Below are 23,247 nucleotides of genomic sequence, written 5' to 3' on the forward strand. Positions count from 1 at the left end.
CCTGTATATTTTGTGTATTGTATGTAACCCCCAAATGTAAAGCACCATGGCATTTTATTTATAACCCTGGCCTACTGCCTGCATTAATATTTCTGATTCCGAACAATCTCTTTTAGGATAAGGCCCCACGGGCCGTATCCGCAGCACTAAAGCGCTGCGTGAACGCATTGCGGTTCTTTCTGCAGCGCTTTAAACAGAAAGTTCGTGGAGTTTTCCTCCGCGGACTTTCTGTTACAATTATAGCTATGGGAAAGCCGCCATTAGTTTACAGGGAATTTCTGTATCATATTTTTTATAATTAAGGTAGCTGCAGGATGGGGATTTGCAAGGAAATATGTGGGTCGGGTGTCTGGAAAGATACGGAGCCCAATACCTCTGTTGCAAACTTTACAGACAGGTTGCAGCTAGAAGAAGCAGTCCAGATGGAAGAGACAAAAAATGTGAAAGATTACAGTCAGACATCACTGGTAAATCAAAACATTTTTCCTGTAATGTACTTACTTAAACCGTCTGAGGAGCTCTAGGTAGAGCCGGTATATACCACAATCTGGGCACAGTAAAGTAATGATATTGATATAACCAGGTAGGAGGCCCACTTGGATATGTTTCCCTCCCTGTGCCGAACCCCTCGCTATGCCTCTGGTTGGGACAACTCCCACTGATCATGACCATTCACATTTTTAGCTCATTTAGTACACGTGGTATTGAGAAGAATAACATGCTTATTTTTTTATTTATTTATTTATTTATAATGGGAGACATATATCACTTTATTTTTATGCCATTTTTATTTTAGCATCTTTTTCTTCCAGGTATATATGTATATTTTAATGTTTTCATATAAATAGTATTTCACATTGTAACAGGATTAGCTCAGGGATTGCAGAGTCCAGTCCCGCCAAGTGTGGTATACAGGCCGCAGCCAGCAGTTTTATTAGGGCTTTCAGGCAAACAAAACAATAGCAATACAAAATAAACTCCTAGTCCTCCGGCTACTACCTTCAACACAGGTACCTAACTACAGAGAGCTTCAATGTAGATAGGGATACAGACTTCGTCCCAGTGTTGAAGCTAGGGTCCCACCCAGTATCAATAGGAAAAAGAGCTTCACACAGAGATATGCGCCAACAAATCAGGTGAACTTTATTGGTAGAGCAAATGTTTTCGGTCTGAATAGACCTTCCTCAGGCTCTACAAATTATCAAAACACAAAAGAAAATCAAAAAAAGGGGATATAAACAACACATCCCCAGAAGAAATAAAGTGCATGACACCAAATCAACATGAACATAATTGCCATATTCACGAATAGAAAATACAAAATATATACAAAAATATATACAAAAAGAACCATGTGATGACTGGTACTAGCATTATCAGAGATAGCTTCTTGGAAATATATAGAAACATCCCATTAAGGTGAGTAACATGTCAAAAAAGTGTAAACATGCTGCAATATGTAAAATCTCATTCGCATGCTACAATAGAAGGTAAATAAACAGATCAAATCATTTATTCTGGTCTGACTTTGGGTCTAATTTGTACCCTATACAATTCCAGGCACTTTACCTCATACCAAATTTCCAGACCAACATCTGTGACAGCTTTTACTACATTGAACAGGTACTGAGATGTTCATATACAGTCCTTCTTTTTCTTGTTTTATTTTATTTTATATGACAACTGTTTATTTACCTTCTATTGTAGCATACGAATGAGATTTTACATATTGCAGCATGTTTACACTTTTTTGACATGTTACTCACCTTAATCGGATGTTTCTATATATTTCCAAGAAGCTATCTCTGATAATGTTAGTACCAGTCATCACATGGTTCTTTTTGTATATATTTTTGTATATATTTTGTGTTTTCTATTCGTGAATATGGCAATTATGTTCATGTTGATTTGGTGTCATGCACTTTATTTCTTCTGGGGATGTGTTGTTTATATCCCCTTTTTTTGATTTTCTTTTGTGTTTTGATCATTTGTAGAGCCTGAGGAAGGTCTATTCAGACCGAAAACGTTTGCTACCAATAAAGTTCACCTGATTTGTTGGCACATATCTCTGTGTGAAGCTCTTTTTCCTAACTACAGAGAGCTGGGCCTAATACGCAGCCCCCTAAACACAATTCACAGCAGTATTCCTTGCACATGGTTTACCAGGAGCAGAGAGCCATATACCTGTGTGCTAAGGGGCCTTTATATACACAAACCTCAGGTTTCAAGGAATTAACCCCACACATGTCAAAGACTGAAGTGGCTGAATGGAGTAGAGACACACCCAATTCTCCTTACTCCAGCAGCCAGACCTTTTACCAGGGGGTTGGTAAAATCCTCCAGCAAGGAATATAGCTTTCTCACTGCAAGCTTTCCCAGCTGCATTTATAAGGTATATGTCAGGAATCTGGGAGAAATGTATACTTGTTATTCCACTGTTCCCCTTGTCCTGTCACAGTATATACATTAGGTAGAGCTAGAAGCTACAGTACGGGCTAGAAGTGGAATTCTTTTTATACGTCTTAGATCTGCGGAGATCTCGCGGCAAACACACGCACCCCATTATAGCCTATGGGGATCCATGTGCTTTCACTGCACACTGCTTGAAAATGCATTCGGAAGCCTGTCCCCATGCGGACTCCCCCGAACAGATTGCCGACGCAGATGTGAACGAGGCCTCATCCAATGTTTTTGGCTGTTGCAGAAACACAGTGGAAAAAAATTCCAAGTTTTACAGATCCAGCAAAATGAATGAGATTTTGGTTAGTGTCATACACAAAAATGCAGCAAAAACTCAATGAAAAATGCTGTGAGAAACAAACAAAGGTCTCCAATGTGGTTTTTTTCCGCTGAGTTTTTAGCTGCATTCTGCAACGTGTGACCTCAGCCTTATACAGCTTTAGCCCCTTTGCAGACGACCGTATGACTGGTCAGTGTGCTATACAGATTTTCCATGTGTTCCCCTCACGCTGTCTGTGCCGTTCAAAAAACGTTTTTCTCTGTGACTTTCTTCCCCTATTATACCAATATAGAAAAGCACAACACAAACGTTTTTGAAAACACAGCTTTTCCACGACAGATTTTTTTTCTACAATGTGTGGATGGGATTAGCCAGAATTAGCCACTTTGCCGGTACTGGAAAAAGGCTGTGTTTTTGCAATGTGGGGCTTCAGGCTTAGGGCCCGTGCACATGGAGTAAACGCGCGCTCATTTTTGCATAATACACATGTAAAGAATACATGTGTAAATATCAGACTCCCATTGAATTCAATTACATTTTTTACACGTGTAAAAAAAACGCGCCAAAAAACAATTCTGAGAAAGGCAAGGTTTACCTTCTCTATGGGGAGTCAGTCTGTCACTTACAGCCTACTCCCCTCTCCTTCAGCTGCGTGATCTCCATGCAACTGCAAACTTTACATGAACAATTTAAATGGATCTCTGTCGGCAGGTATCATTTGTTGCCAACATTAATAAAAAATGTTCATTATCCTAGTCGGTACCACAAAACAAATAATAGCTACATACAAATTGGAATATAATTTAAAGAAGAAAACAAAGAATAAATATTTTATAAACTAATAAAAACTGGATTGTATATCAACATGTGATGTTTAATCCCAAACTACCTGTATATGTAGGAGTTAAGTGTTTCTATAATGATGTTAGTGGTAATACAACGATACAAAAACGTATTGTGTACTGATCCGCTAATGTGTCTTTGGCTACAGATATACATATAACAAATATGGCTAGCAAACAGACTAAACAAGCTAGTTGGCAATCATGTTGAATATTCCGCTAATGCTTTTGGATCGCATTTGCTGAATATAAAAGTCATCTACAGAGAGAGTAAACTCATCTTAGAACTTGTATCAAGGGTATATTTTGAACAGACGGTAAAGTGTTTAAAATCAGAATCTCATTTCATTTTTATGTAAAATATACAACATATGTTACTTGTTTTCCTTAGAAATCATACCGTGGATATTAACAGTTGGGAGGAATAAAGACTGATCAAGGACACACATAAGTTGACATTTTTGGGAATTTGAGACCATCAGCTGTGCATGAATTTCCTATAAAGTACATTCCCTTGGTATTAACTACTCTGCAAATAATATACGTATATCATGTTCTTGTGTTGAATTAATGTGAACACAATGAATAATGCCTACCTCTACAACATGGTCTCTTGAAGACTACCCCCTCTTATTATCTATATTTACGTCATCCAACCCTTTGCGATTCTGAGCAGTTGTCTAAGGCTTTAGGCCTTGTTCAGATCTGTGACGGTAATCCGTTCGGGGGGGTCCCCAGGCGGACTCCCCCGAACGGATTACCGACACAGATCTGAACAAGACTACCAAATGCATTGGAAAGTGGTGTAAAGTGAAAGCACATGGACCCCAAATACTATAATGGGGTCCGTGTGCTTTCTGCACAAGTCGTGGACAAGAAAGTAGATTGTGAACTACTTTTCTGTTCGCAAGTTCCGTGCGGAAAACACGCGGAAAGCACACGGACCCCATTATAGTTTATGGGATCCGTGTGCTTTCACTGCACACTGCTTGCCAATGCGTCTGGTAGTCCATTTGGGTGGGTCTCCATGCGGACTCTTCGGAATAGATTACCGACGCAGATGTGAACGAGGCCTTATTCATGACTTTGTAAATTGTTGTCATGCGCAATTTGCATTCTTGATGGACATATGAAAATCATGGACAAATTATAGATGCTATCGATGAGTTTTCTGTTTTTCATGGGCTCTTCAAGAAGTATTGCAAATTGTTTTACAAAAAGTTTCTGGACATTAAAAATGAATCAGTCATGGACAACACACGTTGTAAACCCAGTCCTTTGTGGACACAAAACATGGGAGCCAAACGTGAATGAGTCCTTTATCTAAAGCCACTCAAGATGAATTCACAATAGAAATTCTTTCAGAAAAATATTACAACATGTTCTTCTTCAAGCCACCGTGGCAAAATTTGGTGGTTTTTGCTATGGCTTGCCCACAGCTTTTAGCATTTACTTTGCAAAGTTTGGAAGACACAGGTCTACCCAGCAGCAATGCATGACATACTGCAGGCTTAAAGGGAGCCTGTCTTTTCTCCCAGCTACTTTAAACCGCTCCCATTGTGCTATAAATGCCGTTAGCAGAATAAAAACAATACCTTTCTTATGTTTCATAGCCCCAGGGATGCATTAAAAAAAGCACTTTCATTCTTTATTGAAATGAGGATCTTGGCGTACAGGGGGAGTTTTCTTCTATTACTGAGCGCTGCTGCATCATCACTAAACACTCCATTTCTTTGTAGACTTGCACTGTACTGTACTTGGCATCCAGTCACTGCCAGTGCTTTCATCTGACTGAACTGCTACTGTGTGTTGCATGTCTAGATATGTCTCAACCTGCACAGGCAAGCTCAGCTTTCTAACACTGACAGAACATGTTCAAGTAGATACCTTATTAAACACCCCTCATATGTGCCAAATCCATCAAATAGCATGCAGCTCTGTAGTAGATTTGACACATCATTTGACTTGACTTAGGGCTCGTTCACATCTGCGCCCGGCACTCCATACTTCAGATTTCCGTTTCCTGCATAAAACAGAACAGGAGACGGAAACCTGCAGGAGTCTTTCTCACCCATTTATTTGAATGGGTGAGAAAGCTGTCCGGCCGTGAGCGGCGGTGAGCGTTTTATGCTCTCCGCCGCGAAACCGGGTTTTATAATCCGGACACAGAGTCGGACATGCAGTACTCTGTGTCCGGATTTACAAAAACGGTTTCGCGGCGGAGAGCATAAAACGCTCATGGCCGGACCCAGTCTGTGGTTTCCGTCTTCTGGCATGCAAGACGGAAACCACAGAACGGACAGCTGAACGCAGGTGTGAACCTAGCGTTAGTTATGCTGTCATTCTTTTTTTTTAGGTAGTTCGTACATCTGCTCCAAAGTATTTACTGTTGCCCAGTTTCCTAATATATTTTTTTTTATCAGTGGTGGGGTGTAATTCTAGTCTCCTATGAATGTGCCTGTTCATTCTAGATTCTCCTAATTATTTCATAATGGGAAAAAAAGAAAAATGAAATAATTACACTACAATTAAAATTCTGTTTCAGTTTTCGTTAGAATATTGTAATACCTATTCTTCAGACTGGTTATACACAAATATATTTAGAAGTTATTACATTAGCGTAATTCCGTCAAAAGACTTTGTCTTATACCGTAAGTGAATGTGTATAGTGTGTAGTGACAAAGAGCTAACCTTTTCACTGAGCAGGCAGCTGTTGATTTGTAAGCGTGCTTCATTTTTTGTTTAATGAGTTGTGTGTCATGAAGTGGAACTCACTTTCCCTCAGGACTGTCTGCTGTCACTTCTATTAATTTATTTGATACAGCAAACAATGTTTTGGATAACGTATAGAACCTGCCAAGAGAGCTTGGATTACATGAGCGTTGCCTAATACTGGAACAACCTATTGACATTGAGGTCTTGGATTCAGTTCTTGAGTAGAACAACTGATCGAACTAATGACATTTACCTTCTGTTTGCCTGTAAAACCGCTTGGATGTACAGGAAGAATAGGAAAGCGGTGCCATAGCTAAATATTGTGCAAATAGTTTTTTTGTTACCGTCGCTTTCAAACATCGTAGTTGCTATGACAACTCCAGCTAAATTACCCATTTGGGAAAATACTTGTACCCAGCACTCTATTATCTGTCATTCAATAATTTCATGTTCATAATAACTGGAAATCAATGACTTTCCTTAGAGACAGCTTGTTGAAAGGGCAGGTGTACTGTTGGCAGTGCACAACTAATATTTGTTTCTGTTTCATTCAGCATCAAGTATAAACTAAAAGGATGTTTTATGGTTTTGAGGTGTAAATAAAGATATCATGTACAGATGTAGTAAAGTTTAAAGTTACAATAATGAGCTAAGGGCTGTGAGCGCCGGTGAGCGTTTTATGCTCTCCGCCGCTAAACCGTTTTTTTTTAAATCAGACACAGAGTCGGACATGCAGTACTCTGTGTCTGGTTTAAAAAACCGGTTTCACGGCGGAGAGCATAAAACGCTCACTGGCGCACACGGCTGGACCTGGTCTGACAGCTTTCCGTCTTCTGCATGCAGAAGATGGAAAGCTCAGAACGGACTCTGGGCGCTAGTGTGAACCTAGCGTCAATACACAGTTGAAGCAGACTTTATTATTATTTAATTTTTACAGTACAAAAAAAGGTGTGGCTATATATCTCCAAAACAATGCAATAAATTAATTTAGAAACAACTTAAACAATAGAAAAGAGGTTTTTGCTCATGAAGGCTTACAATTTACAAGGGAAGGGGAAGCAGACAGTAGGTGAGGGTACAAACCTCTTAGATGATGGTGTGGTGGACAGCAGGGTAATGGAAGGTTGTATGGTCTCTGGAAGTGGTGGGCTTTCAGGTTACTCTTAAATGTTGTCATCGTGGGGACATTTGTATGTATCGTGTTGACAAGCTCCAGAGAATTGGGGATGCATGGGAGAAATCTTGTAGCCAGTTGTGTGACGAGCAGATAAGGAGGTCTATAGTACAGGGCAGAATATTGTAACACCTCCTTGTCTGAATAGACGTTTAACATTACTTTATTTCCACTTGTATATCACACCACCCTTGAGCTCTGTTAACAGACACTGCTTCTGATCTCAAGCACTGTAATCTTCTCCTTTTGAAAGACCTGTATGACCCAGACTTCCTGTGTCCCCAGCTTTTTCTTCCCTGTGTAACTCTATTATCTCTAGCTGGGACCTGACTTCCTCTGCTGGATTGGGACGATATCAGCAAATCTCCATGTTCTACTATTGCAGTCAAACCTCCTGGCATTACAAGCTAGCAGCACCAACTGGAGCCACAACAGGCAAGTGACACCCAGCAGGTACAGTAGTAACGAGAGTGCACCTATAGTCCAGCAGATAACTCTGAGCCAATGAAATTCTGGGCCAATAGTTTAGAGCAGTGGAAGGAGCTGGCTCAGATTGCAATTTGAGTTTTATCTCGCCCAGTCTCAAGTGTTATGGCCGCATGGGTTTTCAGTGCTGTCGGTGACATTGTAACACCTAAAAAGATGAAACTATCCACAGGTAGCATGGTAAAAAATAATTTTATAAAAATGAATCAGGCATGGATCCGTGAGGATTTTCATACCTCTGACTGATGATGAGGTCACATCTTCATTTATTATTTTACATTTACTGTACTGCTGCTGATGCTACTCCTAAATAGCTGCCATGACCGCCACCATTCAGGCAGACATGACCTCTGTCATTTTATACCCTGCCGCACATGTTGCCTCAGCTGCCATCATTTGGACAGACATATCCTGCATCCTGGTTCACCATCACATTCTACTATAGCACACTGTTGGTGATACATTGTTAGTATAAAATATATATATATACAGTTGTGCTCAAAAGTTTACATACCACGGCAGATTTTTTTTTGTTTTTTTTGGCCTTTTTTCAGAGAATATGAATAACACAAAAACTTTTTTCTCCACTCATGGTTAGTGGTTGGGTCAGCCATTTATTGTAAAACTTCTGTGTTTTTTTTTTTCTTTTTAAATCATAATCACAACCAAAAACATCAAAATTACCCTTTTCAAAAGTTCACATACACTAGTTATTTTGGTCTGATAACATGCCCAGAAGTTGACACAAAGGGGTTTGAATGGCTACTAAAGGTAACATCCTAGCCTGTGACCTATTTGCTTGTGATCAGTGTGTGCATAAAAGCTGAGTGAGTTTCTGGGATCCAGACAGACTGTTGCATCTTTCCTCCAGCCACTGATGTTGAGGCTATGTACCAATACTGCCCTTCATATGTCCCATCTATCTACACACCCATCTGGAGGCGGAGAAACAACCCAAAGATCACCAAGCAGACAAGGAAGCGAGTCTCCATAAAGACATATGATTATTCTGATCACACCAATGTATATAGGCATATAGTGAGTGTTAGTACGCCATGTTTAGCCCTATAGCGGCATTCAACTTCATACCTCTATAGATCACATCGTATATCCAGAACAGAGATCAATATAACACCAGCAGCAGTTACAAAAATACACGGCTGCTATCCTATACTATTCTGTCATTGTCTTAAAGGGACACACACTTAATTTATCAAGACTCCTAAGGGTCAGTGTACACAGAGTTTTTTTGGTGCTGATTTTGACGCTGAATTTGCCTCAAAATCAGCCTCCAAAAAAAGCCTCCCAATAGAACTCTATCAGATTCAGAATGAAAATCAGCACCAAAAAACTCTGTGTGTACTGATCCTAAGGATATCCGAAAACAACTGGTACAATACCAAGGGTAGATAACCTTCCAATCCTCAGGTTTATTTACATGGGAGAGAGTAGAGGTTTACGAAGAGGAAGGAACAGACACATGTATATACAGAATACGGGAAGGGGATGTGGGAGAGGAAAGGTGAGAATAAAATTTTCTTTATTTAAATACCCTATTAAAATAAAAAGAAGGCAAAATATAACTGTTCATTAATCCCTCCTGGGGATACTGACTCAAACCTATGTATCCATCTGCACTCATTTTGAAGTAATAATCTATCCCAATCCCCCCTTTTCGTAGGTGATACTTGCTGAAGTCTTAAAAACTCAAAGCAGTCAGGGCTCCCATTGTGGTAAGTATGTGTGTGCTTTACAACCGGCATATCACGTACATTGACAATATCATTGTAGTGCTCTATCTGTCTTGCACGAAATTCTATTTTAGTCTTACCTATATTCCTGATATTCTCACCAGTTTTCGAACTCATTGCGAGTTTAGTCTTCAGCATCTGTTCACAGGCAACACAACTTCCACGAGAAAAGTGGCCCTTTGGTGGTCCTACCATGGTCCTGGATGCTTAGGTCCTTCAAAGTGGCTTCGAATAAGCCTATCTCTTAAACTCCTACCCCGTCTATATGTAATTTGGGGTTATTGTCCCAATACCTTTTGTAGGTCCTTAACCTGGAATAAAATACCCCAGTATTTCTCAATAATAATCTCTCATATCACTATGTGCATTCTCAAAAGGCAGCATAATCCTAATATTAATCTCATGATTAGTAGTACCCTCTCTCTTCTTAGGGATCAATAGTTCCCTCTGTTCACTCATAGTAGCATTTGGAAAGATCTGGACTACAGCCTTTCCTTGTCAATGTAAAATATCTATTGGTTAGTCATAGGAGACTTGCAGAAACATGGAGGTGGTGAATGTCGGCATGGACTCAAGCTAAACTTTTGAACTTGGGTTCAAAATCCTTTACCTACTTCTCTGTCTCCGTCTCTGTAGAGTAAATAAGTCTGTATAGCAGTAGAGAGGTGTGTAGGATGAGTGTGTAACCCTGGCACTGTGACTGGTATCAGTAAGCCTTGGGCATCCATGATCTTTTCTCTGGCTTACTGATTGTTCTTCCTTGGACCACATTTATATACCTTAACTATTACATACCAGGAACACACCAGTATCACTATATTGGAGATTTTCTAACCCACTAGACACTGGGTCTTGCTATGAGAGGGCATAAACATGCTTTTCCTGCTGCCCTGTAGGAAATATCTGAGAAGCTACTCTTGGGTAGTGTACCTCTTGGTGAGAGATTTTTGGCTGAAAGGAGCCTGATACGTGGCGAAAAAGCACTTTTTGCCCTGATACATTACATTATAAAGTTTCTTATGTTTGTCTGTACTATTCATTTATGAAAAAAATGAATCATATATGAGACACAATCCTTGATAGAAACTGGGAGAACTAGAACTATTACTATTTTTCAGGACGTAGCACTGATGGTCTATCCCTAGTGTTACAGAATAAACTCATACAGTATAGGTGTAGAATAAGTGAAGTTTAAATTCAAGCTACACAAGTGTTCACATACAGCTCAGACACAAAAATTAAGATTTAAACAGTTTTATTTGAGAATGTATCAACTTCTGCAACAATTACATTGTAAGTCAATCACAATCAAGTTTAACCCTTGTTGACTCACATACAGACTAAGCATTATTTATTTTAGACAAATATTTAGCAACTTTGTACAGATCATCATCATTCACATTACTCCTTGTCCCCATTAGGGCTCACAATCTAAACATATAAATACAGTTCGCCATGTGATGCTAAAGCACAGAGTCCTCACCGGGTCTAGGGTCAGGGAAATCACCATTCCTCTAGACCTTCAAGTCGTGGAAGAGTCCAAACTGCATCAGCACTTCAGGGGGCCCATTCTAATGAAGACAATGTCCTCCGCCCAATTCCAAAACATTGAGGGGTCACTCAAAGAAAGGGGCAATCAAGCCAAAGCTACAGACGGTCATCTTCATCCTGCATTTTTATTTAGCCAGATTATAAATGAACCTACATCCCCATATAGTTCAACAATCTCTTTACCATTGGAAAGAAATAAGTCAATACTGTCACAGTATCTAACAGGTCAGTCTGTTTCTGGTAGGGTTTGCTGATAAAAAAATTGACGTCATTACAATTCATTCAAGGCACACGAATGTAGAGAGTCTAATATGCACCTCTCTACCAATTATTATCATTCATATTATTACCTGTCCCTGTTGGGGCTCACAATCTAAACTTAAAATACAGTTCGCCATGTGGTGCTAGTGCACAGAGTCCTCACCGGGTCTAGGGTCAGGGAAATCACCATTCCTCTAGACCTTCAAGTCATGGAAGAGTCCAAACTGCATATCAAGCACCTCAGGGGGCCCATTCTAATGAAGACAATGTCCTCCGCCCGATTCCAAAACATTGAGGGACCACTCATAGAAAGGGGCAGTCGAGCCAAAGCCACAGACGGTCGTCTTCATCCTGTATTTTTATCTATTCACATTACAATTTATGTGAATTTGTTTAACCTGTAAGAAAAAAATACCTGACAGCATACTTTTCTATTTTCACCTGTATTTTACATTGTAAACCTCCACCAGCCTTCTAGAGTGCTCTTTAATAGCTTCTTATTCATGTTATTGTCAAAACCAAGTGACGAAGGGCTAGAGGGCTTGAGATAAGCGAACATTAGTTCTGTAAAGATTCCTCTTGATTCAGGTGTAAAATGAGTTTTAGACCTAATACATTTGATCTGAATCTAATGTGCCCTGAAAATTTTATGATGGTTATAAAGATCTGTTCAGACCCCAAGTTATATTAAACTGAGGACACCAGTTCTAGGTTCCGCTGTAGCAGTCACCAAACTTCTGATTCCCTTCTTGGTTTTGTCCACCATATTACTGACATCACTGCTGAGGTCTGTGTTTGGTCTCATTGGTCACATAAGGGGAAATGCACATCACCGTGCTCTGAAACTCCAGCACCTTTCTGTTGATGTGATCATGCTGAAGTTTCTGAGCATGATGATGTGCATTTCCCCCTACGTGACCAATGAGATCAAACACAGACCTCAGCAGTGATGTCATCAATATGTAGAACTGCAAAGATGTCCGTCATTTATAACAAATTATGTCTGTTAGGAATAGATGTGCTCATCTCTAGTCAGAGCTTTTAACCATAACCATTGTTGTTTAATTGCCTTGGTGACAAAGATATCACTTAAGAGGGACAGTGTCTGAAATCTTGCTCATGCACACTCCTTCCTGCTTCTCAGTACATACACAATGAAGCCAGGTGTTCTAGTGTGAGATTTCGGATGCTGTTCCTCTGAAGTGAGACCTTCTGTGCCATGACAGTCATACAATGAATATGAATAATTCTCTAAAATGTGACTATTTAATGCTGCAGACTCGCCCTAGTGATTAGATGTGTAATAAAAATCTTGAATAAAAGTGTTTTTAATGTGAATTGTATTGATTTTGACAATAACATCACTAGGAAGCTGTTATGGGGAAAGTGTCACCAAAATTATTTTATTACTGCAAATTGCAGCTTAATAGTTTTTGGATTTTTTTTTTTTTTTTATACATTCTTATTTTCTATATTTCCAGAAATTAAATTTCAGGAAATTGTGATTGAAAATAAAAAAAAATAAGTGAATATTTCCCATTGTTAGCCAGTAGAGGAAGCATCATGTGTGTACAATGTCAAAGCACCAGACAGTACATGGATGATTTCTAATTGTGATATGACTTTGATAAACAGCAAAAATCCTTGTCTAGCATACACAGCAAAACTACATGCATATTACACACACAGCTCAACTACATACAGATCATGCATACAGATAGCTACACACGAACCTCAACTACATAAATATTACACACACAGATTAATTTCATGCACATCAAACAGTCAACTACATGCACATCCCATACATTACTCAACTGCAGGCACATCATACACAACTAGATGCACACCATATACACAGCTCAAATGCATGTACATCATACACACCTAGATGCACATCACACACACATAGCTCAACTGCATGCAAATCACACCGCCAACTACATGCACAACACATACACAGCTCACTCACCTAATATACATCTGAGCATATAACTATGAAACTGGCATACCTCCCACCCGTTCCGGATTCTACAGGACAGTTACGGTTTTGGGGTTTAATGTCCCCACCAGCTAGCTCCATAGATTAATGTCCCCCTTTAGTTGCCTCCAGTTTAATGTCCTTCTCCAGCTGCCCCCACGTTTTAATGTCCTCCTCCAGCTGCCCCAGTTTAATGTCACTGTTAATGTTAATGGAGAGTGACATTAAACTGGGGGCAGCTGGAGGGGGACATTAAACTGGAGACAACTAAAGGGGGACATTAATCTGTGGAGCTAGCTGGTGGGCAACATTAAACCCCAAAACCGGGACTGTCCTGCAAAATCCAGGACGGGTAGGAGGTATGGGACAAGTGTCGATGGATAGGTCATCAGCATCCCATATACATGGGTAACTCCTTCAAAACATTACATAGGTGGTGCTCCCTCTTGTGGCCAACAATGAGAAATATTAAAAATGATTTAAAGGGGCTCTATCAGCAAAATCATGCTGCTAGAGCCCCACATATTCGTGCATAGCCTTTAAAAAGGCTATTCAGGCATCGGTAATGTTATATTAAACTACCCCCCAGTTTTAAAATAATAACCTAAAAAAGAATGTGCACTACTTACCGAACGTGCACTGTGGGCGGGCATTCAGGGTGTGTCTTCATCTTCCTCCACGCCTCTTCTTCCTCCGATGTCCTCCGGTCCCGTCTTCTTCCAGCGCTCGCGAACGGACAGTGATAGCCGTAGTAGCATGCGCAGTAGCCGTAGTAGAAGCCGCATGCTACTGCGCATGCGCCCAGGCCGTTTTTTCATATCAGTGTCCGCGAGCGCTGGAAGAAGACGGGACCGGAGGACATCGGAGGAAGAAGAGGTGTGGAAGAAGATGAAGACACACCCTGAATGCCCGCCCAGCGTGCACGATCTGTAAGTAGAGCACATTCTTTTTTAGGTTATTATTTTAAAACGGGGGGTAGTTTAATATAACATTACCGATGCCTGAATAGCCTTTTTAAAGGCTATGCACGCATATGTGGGGCTCTAGCAGCATGATTTTGCTGATAGAGCCCCTTTAATAACTTTTAAACTTTTGTCATATCTGTAAAAAGAATGTAAATTATCAAACATTAATAGCCGAAATTTCCATTAATAATAGTGGTGAGGATTTACAATATAAAATACAGGTGACAGGGATTACCAATTACTAGTAACAGGCTAGAAATGATGAAACGTCTTCTGGTCCTTTGTCTGCTTCAGGCTGAAGATGGGAGTCATTGTAGATCACCGCTGAGGATCTGGGCTCTGGATTTGGTGACATAGAGATCTTGTCAGTCTAGTAGTATCAGGTCCACCTCTGCGGGTCTCTATGAGCAGCTCTCAACAGTACGTTCGGATCTCCATAGTATATGCAGCTTTCTTCACCATGATCCAGGTATTGTTTCTTTCATACTTTGCTATCTGTAAATGAATCTGAAAGAACAAACGCCTTCAATTTATTGACATTAATACATTTTGCCTTGGTCTAGCATCAGGGCAAAAAAGCATTAGATTTAGACATGATCATGAACTAATTCCCTTTGCAGACATTTGACTAGAGGAGATTTCTCTGTTCTCAGCGCGGTATTCAGTAGTGCAGCACGCCATGTGTCAAACACTGAGGGTATGGCAGTGACCTCTTCACATGGTACACATGGTCACTATCATAACTCTGTAGTGCATTTGTTGCCTTGAGTTTTCAATAGGCCTTAAAGCGGTTTTTCAATGAACTGAAGTCTGTCATACAATGTACAGCACTGTACTATATGTTGGCGCTATACACTTGAAGTATAATAATAATTGAATACATTACGTTGAGATCTAGTAGCTGTTTACTGACTCCCTCTAACACTCTCAAAATGGCTGCCATTACCATGGCAACCGCGGCCACACAATTCCAAATACTCCTTATCTTGTCCCTATAACTATCCTGTTGGATTTATAATATTTGAGAACATGGCAGCATTATTTATGTGTACATTTTGGCCCTTTGACCCCTCTTGTGACCCGCTCACCCACCTCATAGTCATTATTGATAACTTTCATTCATCTCGTAGGAAACTCCAGTCCCAAATCTGACTTTACCTGCATATTCTCATGGTCTTGTGCTCCATGTATATGCTGGTCTAGAGGGTTCTTCATGGTGGCCGCCATGTCAGTCGATCTGTCCTCCATTCAGGTGGTGCTTGTACAATGTTCTTGTCATGTGGATTTATGCCCCGTCCAGGCTGGAAAAGACCAGAAGGAATTAGAAAAGAATTCTTTATGGGATGTAACGACAAATATTAGACATGTGCTTATTACCGGTTATTATGGCTAGTGCTGATACTTATTGTATAATCAAAATGGCTGCCGCTACTATGGTAACCAGTGCAACACCGGCCACACAGTTACAAATACTGCCTAAATGGCCCCTATAACTGCCTTGTTGGCTCCAGAACATTTAGGATCATAACCAGCATTAGGTTTATTTGTATCCTTAGGCCAAGGCATAGTTATAAGTGATACAGCTCTAGTCACATTAACCCCTTGTCTCTTCACCCTCCTAGCTCCTCCCACTGGTGCACCTCATCAGCTTTTAGCCCCTCCTCTTATATATTTTTCTGACCTTACCTTCATGTTGTCAGAGCTTCGTGCTCCAGCTGTTCTCTGCTCCAGGCCGGGCTCTGTCTCTGTAATGTTTCCCTTTCACCATCCAGGCGGCAGTTACAAGATGTGGCAGTTGGAAATGATGCATTGTGGGATATAACAGCTAATGTATAACATGGGGCGGGGCTTGTGCTAGAACCCATATGAGTCATTGCAGATCATAGCAGCCAATCAGATTACTTCTGTGATTTCTCATCCTGTGCAGCAATAATGCAAGCTGCAATCTGATTGGCTATAATAGATACCATTAGTTTCATATGCATAAATCCAGCAGCAGATTTGACAAAGTTACTCCTGGGGCCCTCCCTAATAAATTTGTTTAAGTCATACCCCTCTTAACCCCTGAGAGTCACATTAAAATTGCAAAAATCCTCCCATGACTAGTAAAATAGTCTACCTGAGCTGTAAACCCTACTTCCAACCCCACCCCCACCATTACCTTGATGTTCCCCAATAAGACACTGACACCAGGCTGGAAGAAAAGGCCACAGTGGCATTTATTAAAATTCACATGTTAAATGAGAACAAATTAAAGGGATTCTGTCATTATACCATCTTTTTAATTAAATACACGTAGGAATAAACTTAAGAAATGCTATTCTTCTCTTACTTTTATTATCCTGATCCGCGCTGCCGTTCCTGAGGAATTTCTTCTTTCTTCCATAAGCAAATGAGTTTTCTCGCAGCATTGCGGGCGTTCCCAGTGCTGCTTGAAAACTCTCTAGCGATACCTCTGTCTCCTTTTCCACCTCTTCTCTCTCCCATCGCATCTTCATTCAAAAGCGCTGACTGAGCATGTCCGTTGGCCATTTTCCTGTGGTCTTTCCCATTCGGACACATGGAAAACGGCCAATGGACATGCGCAATCGGCACTTTTGGATGAAGGCGCGATGGAAACGTGAGAGAAGAGGTGGCGAAGAAGACAGAGGCGTCGCTGGAGAGTTTTCAAGCAGCACTGGGGACGTGGCACGGATCAGAATAATAAAGGTAAGAGAAGAATAGCCTTTCTTAAAGGGGTTCTATCATTGCCAAAACCGATATGCTAATGATGCTCACCGAGAACCCTGGGCGTTCCCCAGGGATAGTCATACCTATTTCACGCTCCCTCCATTGCTTGCTCCATTATGACCTCCTCCTCACTTGCTGTAACCGCCTTCATCCTCCATCCAGTCTCGCTCCTGTGCTTTCAAATCCTGGGCATGCGCAGTAACGCTCCATTCTGAGTGCTACTGTGCTTGCCTGAGCACCATTTTCTTGTAGCTCACTATAGAACTGTAGCTTACAATCTATGAGGTAGAGGGGGTGACACAAGAGGTAGCAGAGGTGGCATAGGAGGTAGCATTGCTTATACAGTGGTCAGACAATTTTGTAAGAGAGGTTGCTGTCATTACACAAACATAAAATTGCATGAGCTCTCACCAGTTGTGTCCTTTAATGTGCAGACTGAACCTGGACATATAAAGTTAGCCTGAAATGGCACCATATCCTATGGGGTAATGGGGGAGATTAAACAGCGAAGGGTTAATTTTATGGCTTCTAGTTAAGGTACAGAAGGGTTTACATAAGGACTTTTGATAGGCCTATCTGAAAAGATGTGTCTTTAGTTTGCGCTTGAAGCTGTAGAAATTGAGAGTTAATCTGATTGTCTAAGATAGAGTATTCCAGAGAAGTGGTGCAACTCGGGAGAAGTCTTGTATACGAGCGTGGGAGGTTCTGATAATAGAAGATGTTTGTCTTAGGTCATTGAGTGAATGGAGAGCATGGGTTGGGCGAGGGAGGAAAAGTAGGGATGTGCAGCATTATGGAGAGCCTTGTGGATGAGGGGGATAAAGTTATATTGTATTCTGTAATGAATAGGCAGCCAATGTAGCGACTGGCACAGACCGGAGGCATTGCTGTAGCAACTAGACTGATAGATGAGCCTGGCCGCTGCATTCAGAATACATAAAAAAAAAATACACAAATGCTAACAGGCTACAAACGTATATGTATGGTGTATTCAATATTAACATGAAAGCAGTTTGTCAAAAGAGGGAACCACCAGGGGATCAACGAATCCAGTATGGCGAAACACATGTTGGGGCGTGTTCTCATATGGTGAGACTCATTTTATATTTCTAAGGACAGAATGGTGGTGTTTTATGATATTGCAACTTTGTATGGCTTTATGTATCCACTTGATTGTATCATTATGAGTTCACTCTTTTTTTTGTACACATTATGTTACTGAGGTTCTTCTAGCTATACTTGTTAGAATATAGATACATTTATACCACCACCTATGTCCTTGTATTATATTAATGATTTTATTACTCCATATGTGATGTATTAAGGCAACATTGGCCTCCTCTTTTCTTTGTTTGTTCCTTTTACTATTTGTTATTTTTGTCATGTCATTTTATTGATATCATTACTAAATTGATACCATTTTACAATTGGTGATTCTGTCTTTTGACAAAGTGCTTTCTCATTCAGAATAGATTGTAGAGGGGAGAGTTTAGTAAGAAGAAGAACGATTAGTAAGGAGTTACAGTAGTCAAGGCGAGAATGAATCACAGCAAAGAAGTGTCTTTAATGTATCTCTGGTAAAGAAAGGGTGTGATCTGGAGATGTTTTTGAGGTGGAGGTAACATGAATGTGCGAGTGATTGGATATGGGGGTGAAGGTAAAGTCTGAGTCGAACACAACCCTGAGGCAGTTTGAGGCCCGCCCTCATTGCTGCGGAGAATTCATTAGCATACCGTTAAAAACCGGTATTTCTAAGGAACGGTGCAGCAGAGACCACGTCTAAAGGTAAGAGACAAATAGCCTTTCTAAAGTCTAAAGCACACAAAACAGCGTGGTAGAATCCCTTTAAACTTAGCTGAAAAGGGATATACAAGCATTTATCCTCCTGTTGGGGTTTCACTCTCTGATCAAGTTAACTGCTGCTTAGCTCTTTCCCCCCATTACTTGAGTGGCATCTCCCACTTCGTCACACTTTTTCTGAGGTTAGGGGTGGTTATCTAGAGCGAAGAGCAAAGCCCCAGCAGGAAAAGAAAGAACCCTAAAGCCATTTTCAGCTCATTTAAACCCTGGTTTTCATGAAAATAGATCTGCAATGCAGAATAAGAAAGACATTTTTGGAAAGTGTAAAAACCACCCTACAAGGCACTGTCATTAGTTTGATACTGATCTTCTAGCTGAAGGCAGACGGCTGTCTGCCTCCATTCATTAGCTAAGCCAACCTCCATCATACTGAAAGGAAGAAGGAAGAAAGAGTCGGTTTGCTTGTCTGACTTAGCTGCAAAAAGAAAATTAGACCTTGATGTGGTCATGAATCAAAATGTCTTTTTATGAGCCTTGTAGACAGCAATGATGTTCACTTCCTTCCAAATACCTTTTTGACTGACAGACAGTGAGGGCTAGGAGGGTGTCCCACATTTGCTGGCATCTTATTGCTGGTATAGCAGTCAGGACAAGGCTTCTTCTGCAACCACTTGGCTCACAGCGAGATGCAGGTTTATGAGATAGACAAAGGGGGTGAATAGCTGATATCCTGTTACACATGGGAATTGTGTCTGCAATATAACACAGAACAAGAAAAGAATATGATATTGAGGGAGGAAATGTAGTTGCTTGGAGGCTGGACGTATGTTATTAGTTATGATATTGTACTTTAATGAAGAAACTGAAGCAGAAACGCCTGTCCAAAGTTTAGAACATACTTGCCAATGAACAGGGTTTGCGTGGATTTTGGATTGGGACCTGCTTTATCCTTTTCAATTCCAAATGTTGCTTTTTTGTGATGTGAGATAAAAAGCAGCTAGTGGCAAGGGTTATTGCTTTAGTATAAACCAGTAATGCCGAGTTTAGAGACCTACACACTGATCCCAAAAAACACAGTCAGCTCATAGCAATAAAATAAAGCTAACACAATGTGTAAGTGCATGGGATTTGTCAGAGAGGATGCTGCTGATTAGAAGTATTGAGCACATCTAGAAAGCCGCTCTCTTGCCAACACCTCAGTCATAAGGCAACCAAATGACTGTTTACTTGTTGGCTTTTTCAGCTGATTCTTAGGCCAGGTGCACGCACAAGAGATAGAAGCTAATTTGTCACTTTGTTCTAGAGTACAGTTTTTGGCAATCTGTATATAGTTTGCTTCCTTAATAAAAAAAAAGCTTTTCTCTCTCACATTTCCATTTTTGGAATCTTTTCTTCTCTATTCAAATTAAAGTTAATTCCGCATTTAGTTCCATATTGGTAGTGATTTAGGTTTTTTTACTTATTCTTTTTTCTCTTTTTACTTTTACACCTTCAAGCCAATTGTCACTACTTTTTATTTGTATTAATAGAAGACCATTAATTCCATTGTGCTGTACTTTTGAGGGTTTACATACAGTACACAAGACAAGCACAATACTAACAGTGACCACTGATATGGTGGGACAGAGGGCCCTGCCCGCAAGGGCTTACAATCTATGAGGTAAGGGGGATAGAGGCTGTTCAGATGCTGATGTGGTGGCAGTAGTATTATTGGAGGTTGTAGGCCTTCCTCAATAGGTTAGTTTTCAAGGTCTTTGTGAAGCTTGTGATTGTGGGGGACAGTCTTATGTGTCTTGGCAGTGAGTTCCAAAGTATGAGAGATGCATGGAAGAAGTCTTGAAGGTGGCTGTGTGAAGAGCAGATAAGAACAGAGTAAAGTAGGAGTTCTTGAGAAGATCGGAGGCTATGTGTGGGCAGGTGGCGGTCAGAGATGTATGATGGGGACATATTTGGATGGCTTTGTATGTCAGAGCTAACATTTTAAACTCTATTTGTTGGGCGATGGGTAGCCAGTGAAGGGATTGGCAGAGGGGCGTCGATGTTGAAAAACGGGGGGAAAGGCGGATTAAGTGAGCAGCAGAGTCCAAAGTGGATTGGAGAAGGGTGAAAGCATTTGCTTTGAGGCTGTGGAGAAGGGTGTTGCAGTAGTCTAAGCGGGAGATTATGAAGGCGAGGACACATCAAACATCTTTATATATCAAACTAAAGAGACAGATTGCCCTAGATTCTTAATAAATATGGGAAATGTGTTTAAGTTTTTGTTTTGCATGTTAATGATGAAAAATATAATTGATTCAGTCAATGTAGATATAGTTTCATATATATAATTTCAAGGAATGTATATAATTACAAGGAGGTAAAGAATTACACATTTTAAAAAATAACTAAAAATAACTGTGATATACTGTTACATAAGGGATTGTCCCTACTGGACCTGGTGGCGACCAGCTGATCACCATGGGCCCGATTGCAGAAACTCCTGATCTGGAGAAGTTATCAGGAGTGTGGAAGTCTGTACATTTCTTCTGCAGCAACCACTGCAATAAAATGAATAGTTCACCTCATTGTATAAAGTATATTTTTGGTTAGTTGTTCAAAGATTTTCTTTTTCATTCAAAGATATGTGCTATTCCAAATCTTATTACAAGGGATGTTTTCCACTAGGTTATAATTTTGATAAGATAACTGGAAACTCAAGTGGGAAGAGTTTTTCTTTGTTAGATTTGGCAAGATTGTATGGTCTTTTATGCGGCTGTTGTTATCATAATGAAGCAGTGCTCTGCATTGTGTATTAATATAAGAAGGCAGCAGAAAACTTGAAGTAAAAATGTGGGATTAGAAATATCCAGGTGTAAAATAGAAGCTGTAGCTGTACATTTCTGTGTAGTATGTCAGTCTTGAAAAATCTAATGACGTTAGAATATAATAAGAGTTTTATAGAATTGCAACTAGATCAATTCTCAAGAAATGCAGGAAATGACAGATACCAGAGAGCAGTAGAACAAGCAACCTAAATCTGACACTTTGCTAGGAGATAGATCTAAGATGCCCCAAATATTCTTCACCAAAGTGGTTGGACTTATTGCAAAAATAAATGAAGCCAGCTACGTCCAGATGAATGATGAAGAATTTCCGCAATAAATTAAAATTTAACTTTTATTCCATCGTTTGAATAAAAAGGTTACAAAGCAACCATGGTGTAAAGTCAGGTATACAAAAGCGACGCGTTTCGGGACGCTCGTCCCTTCCTCTCGGCTTAAACATACAACTGAACACAATCCTTTTAAAATTACAACACTGACCAAACTCCACCTCCCGTCCACAAAATTAACTCCATCTCTACCAAACTCATTTGCATATTTACCAACAATTGTGCACAAATATAACACAGATCAAATATGCATAATAATCATAATTTATGAGCAGGATAACATATAATGAATATAGTTTGTTTGTTTTTTATATACTGCAGAAAACACAAATACAAAAAAAGAGTTTTTCAGCAAATCTGAACACATCCATAGAATAGACATAGATCGCATAGCAAAAATACATCCCCATTTAGAATCTTCCATTAGAAATGCAAGTCAACCTAAAAAATAAATAAAAAACATATACAAAAACATGTACTCACATTCCTTCATTGTAAATATTCATGTCGTATCCTTCATGTCCCTCCTAACATATGCATCCAACTTGTTATACCAATGCATCTCCCACACTCATCTAGTTCCGGTCACATGACTAAACTCATCATGTGATCGGAGAAACTATCAAGTGGACCGCACACTGGAACGCAGTAATCTCCTGATCACATGATCGGAGGCAACAGCCGAACTCGTCATAGATTACAGTACTCTTCTAACTTTTGCTATAATCACAAATCTAATACTAGATAGTGAAATACTGTAATCACAGCTCACAGACTTATGCTGAACTTGGACCCAGGATATCGCCTGAGCGATCAGCAGTGATCAAAGCCACACAGTAAGATTCCTAACAGAGAGGATGTAATCTCATTACATTATAATATCTTGGTTTAGCAACATGATATGTAAGGATTGGTCCAAACATATGGCTGCTTACCCTTTCTGCATATGAGGAGGTCAGAGTGGTAAAAATAGTAAATTTCATTCTTCACAAAGAGGCCTGGGGTTGATAGGAGGAAGCTTCAGCCACACATACACTCACCGGCCACTTTATTAGGTACACCATGCTAGTAATGGGTTGGACCCCCTTTTGCCTTCAGAA

The sequence above is a fragment of the Leptodactylus fuscus genome, chromosome 5 (assembly GCF_031893055.1).
Source record: "Leptodactylus fuscus isolate aLepFus1 chromosome 5, aLepFus1.hap2, whole genome shotgun sequence".
Lineage (NCBI taxonomy): Eukaryota > Metazoa > Chordata > Amphibia > Anura > Leptodactylidae > Leptodactylus > Leptodactylus fuscus.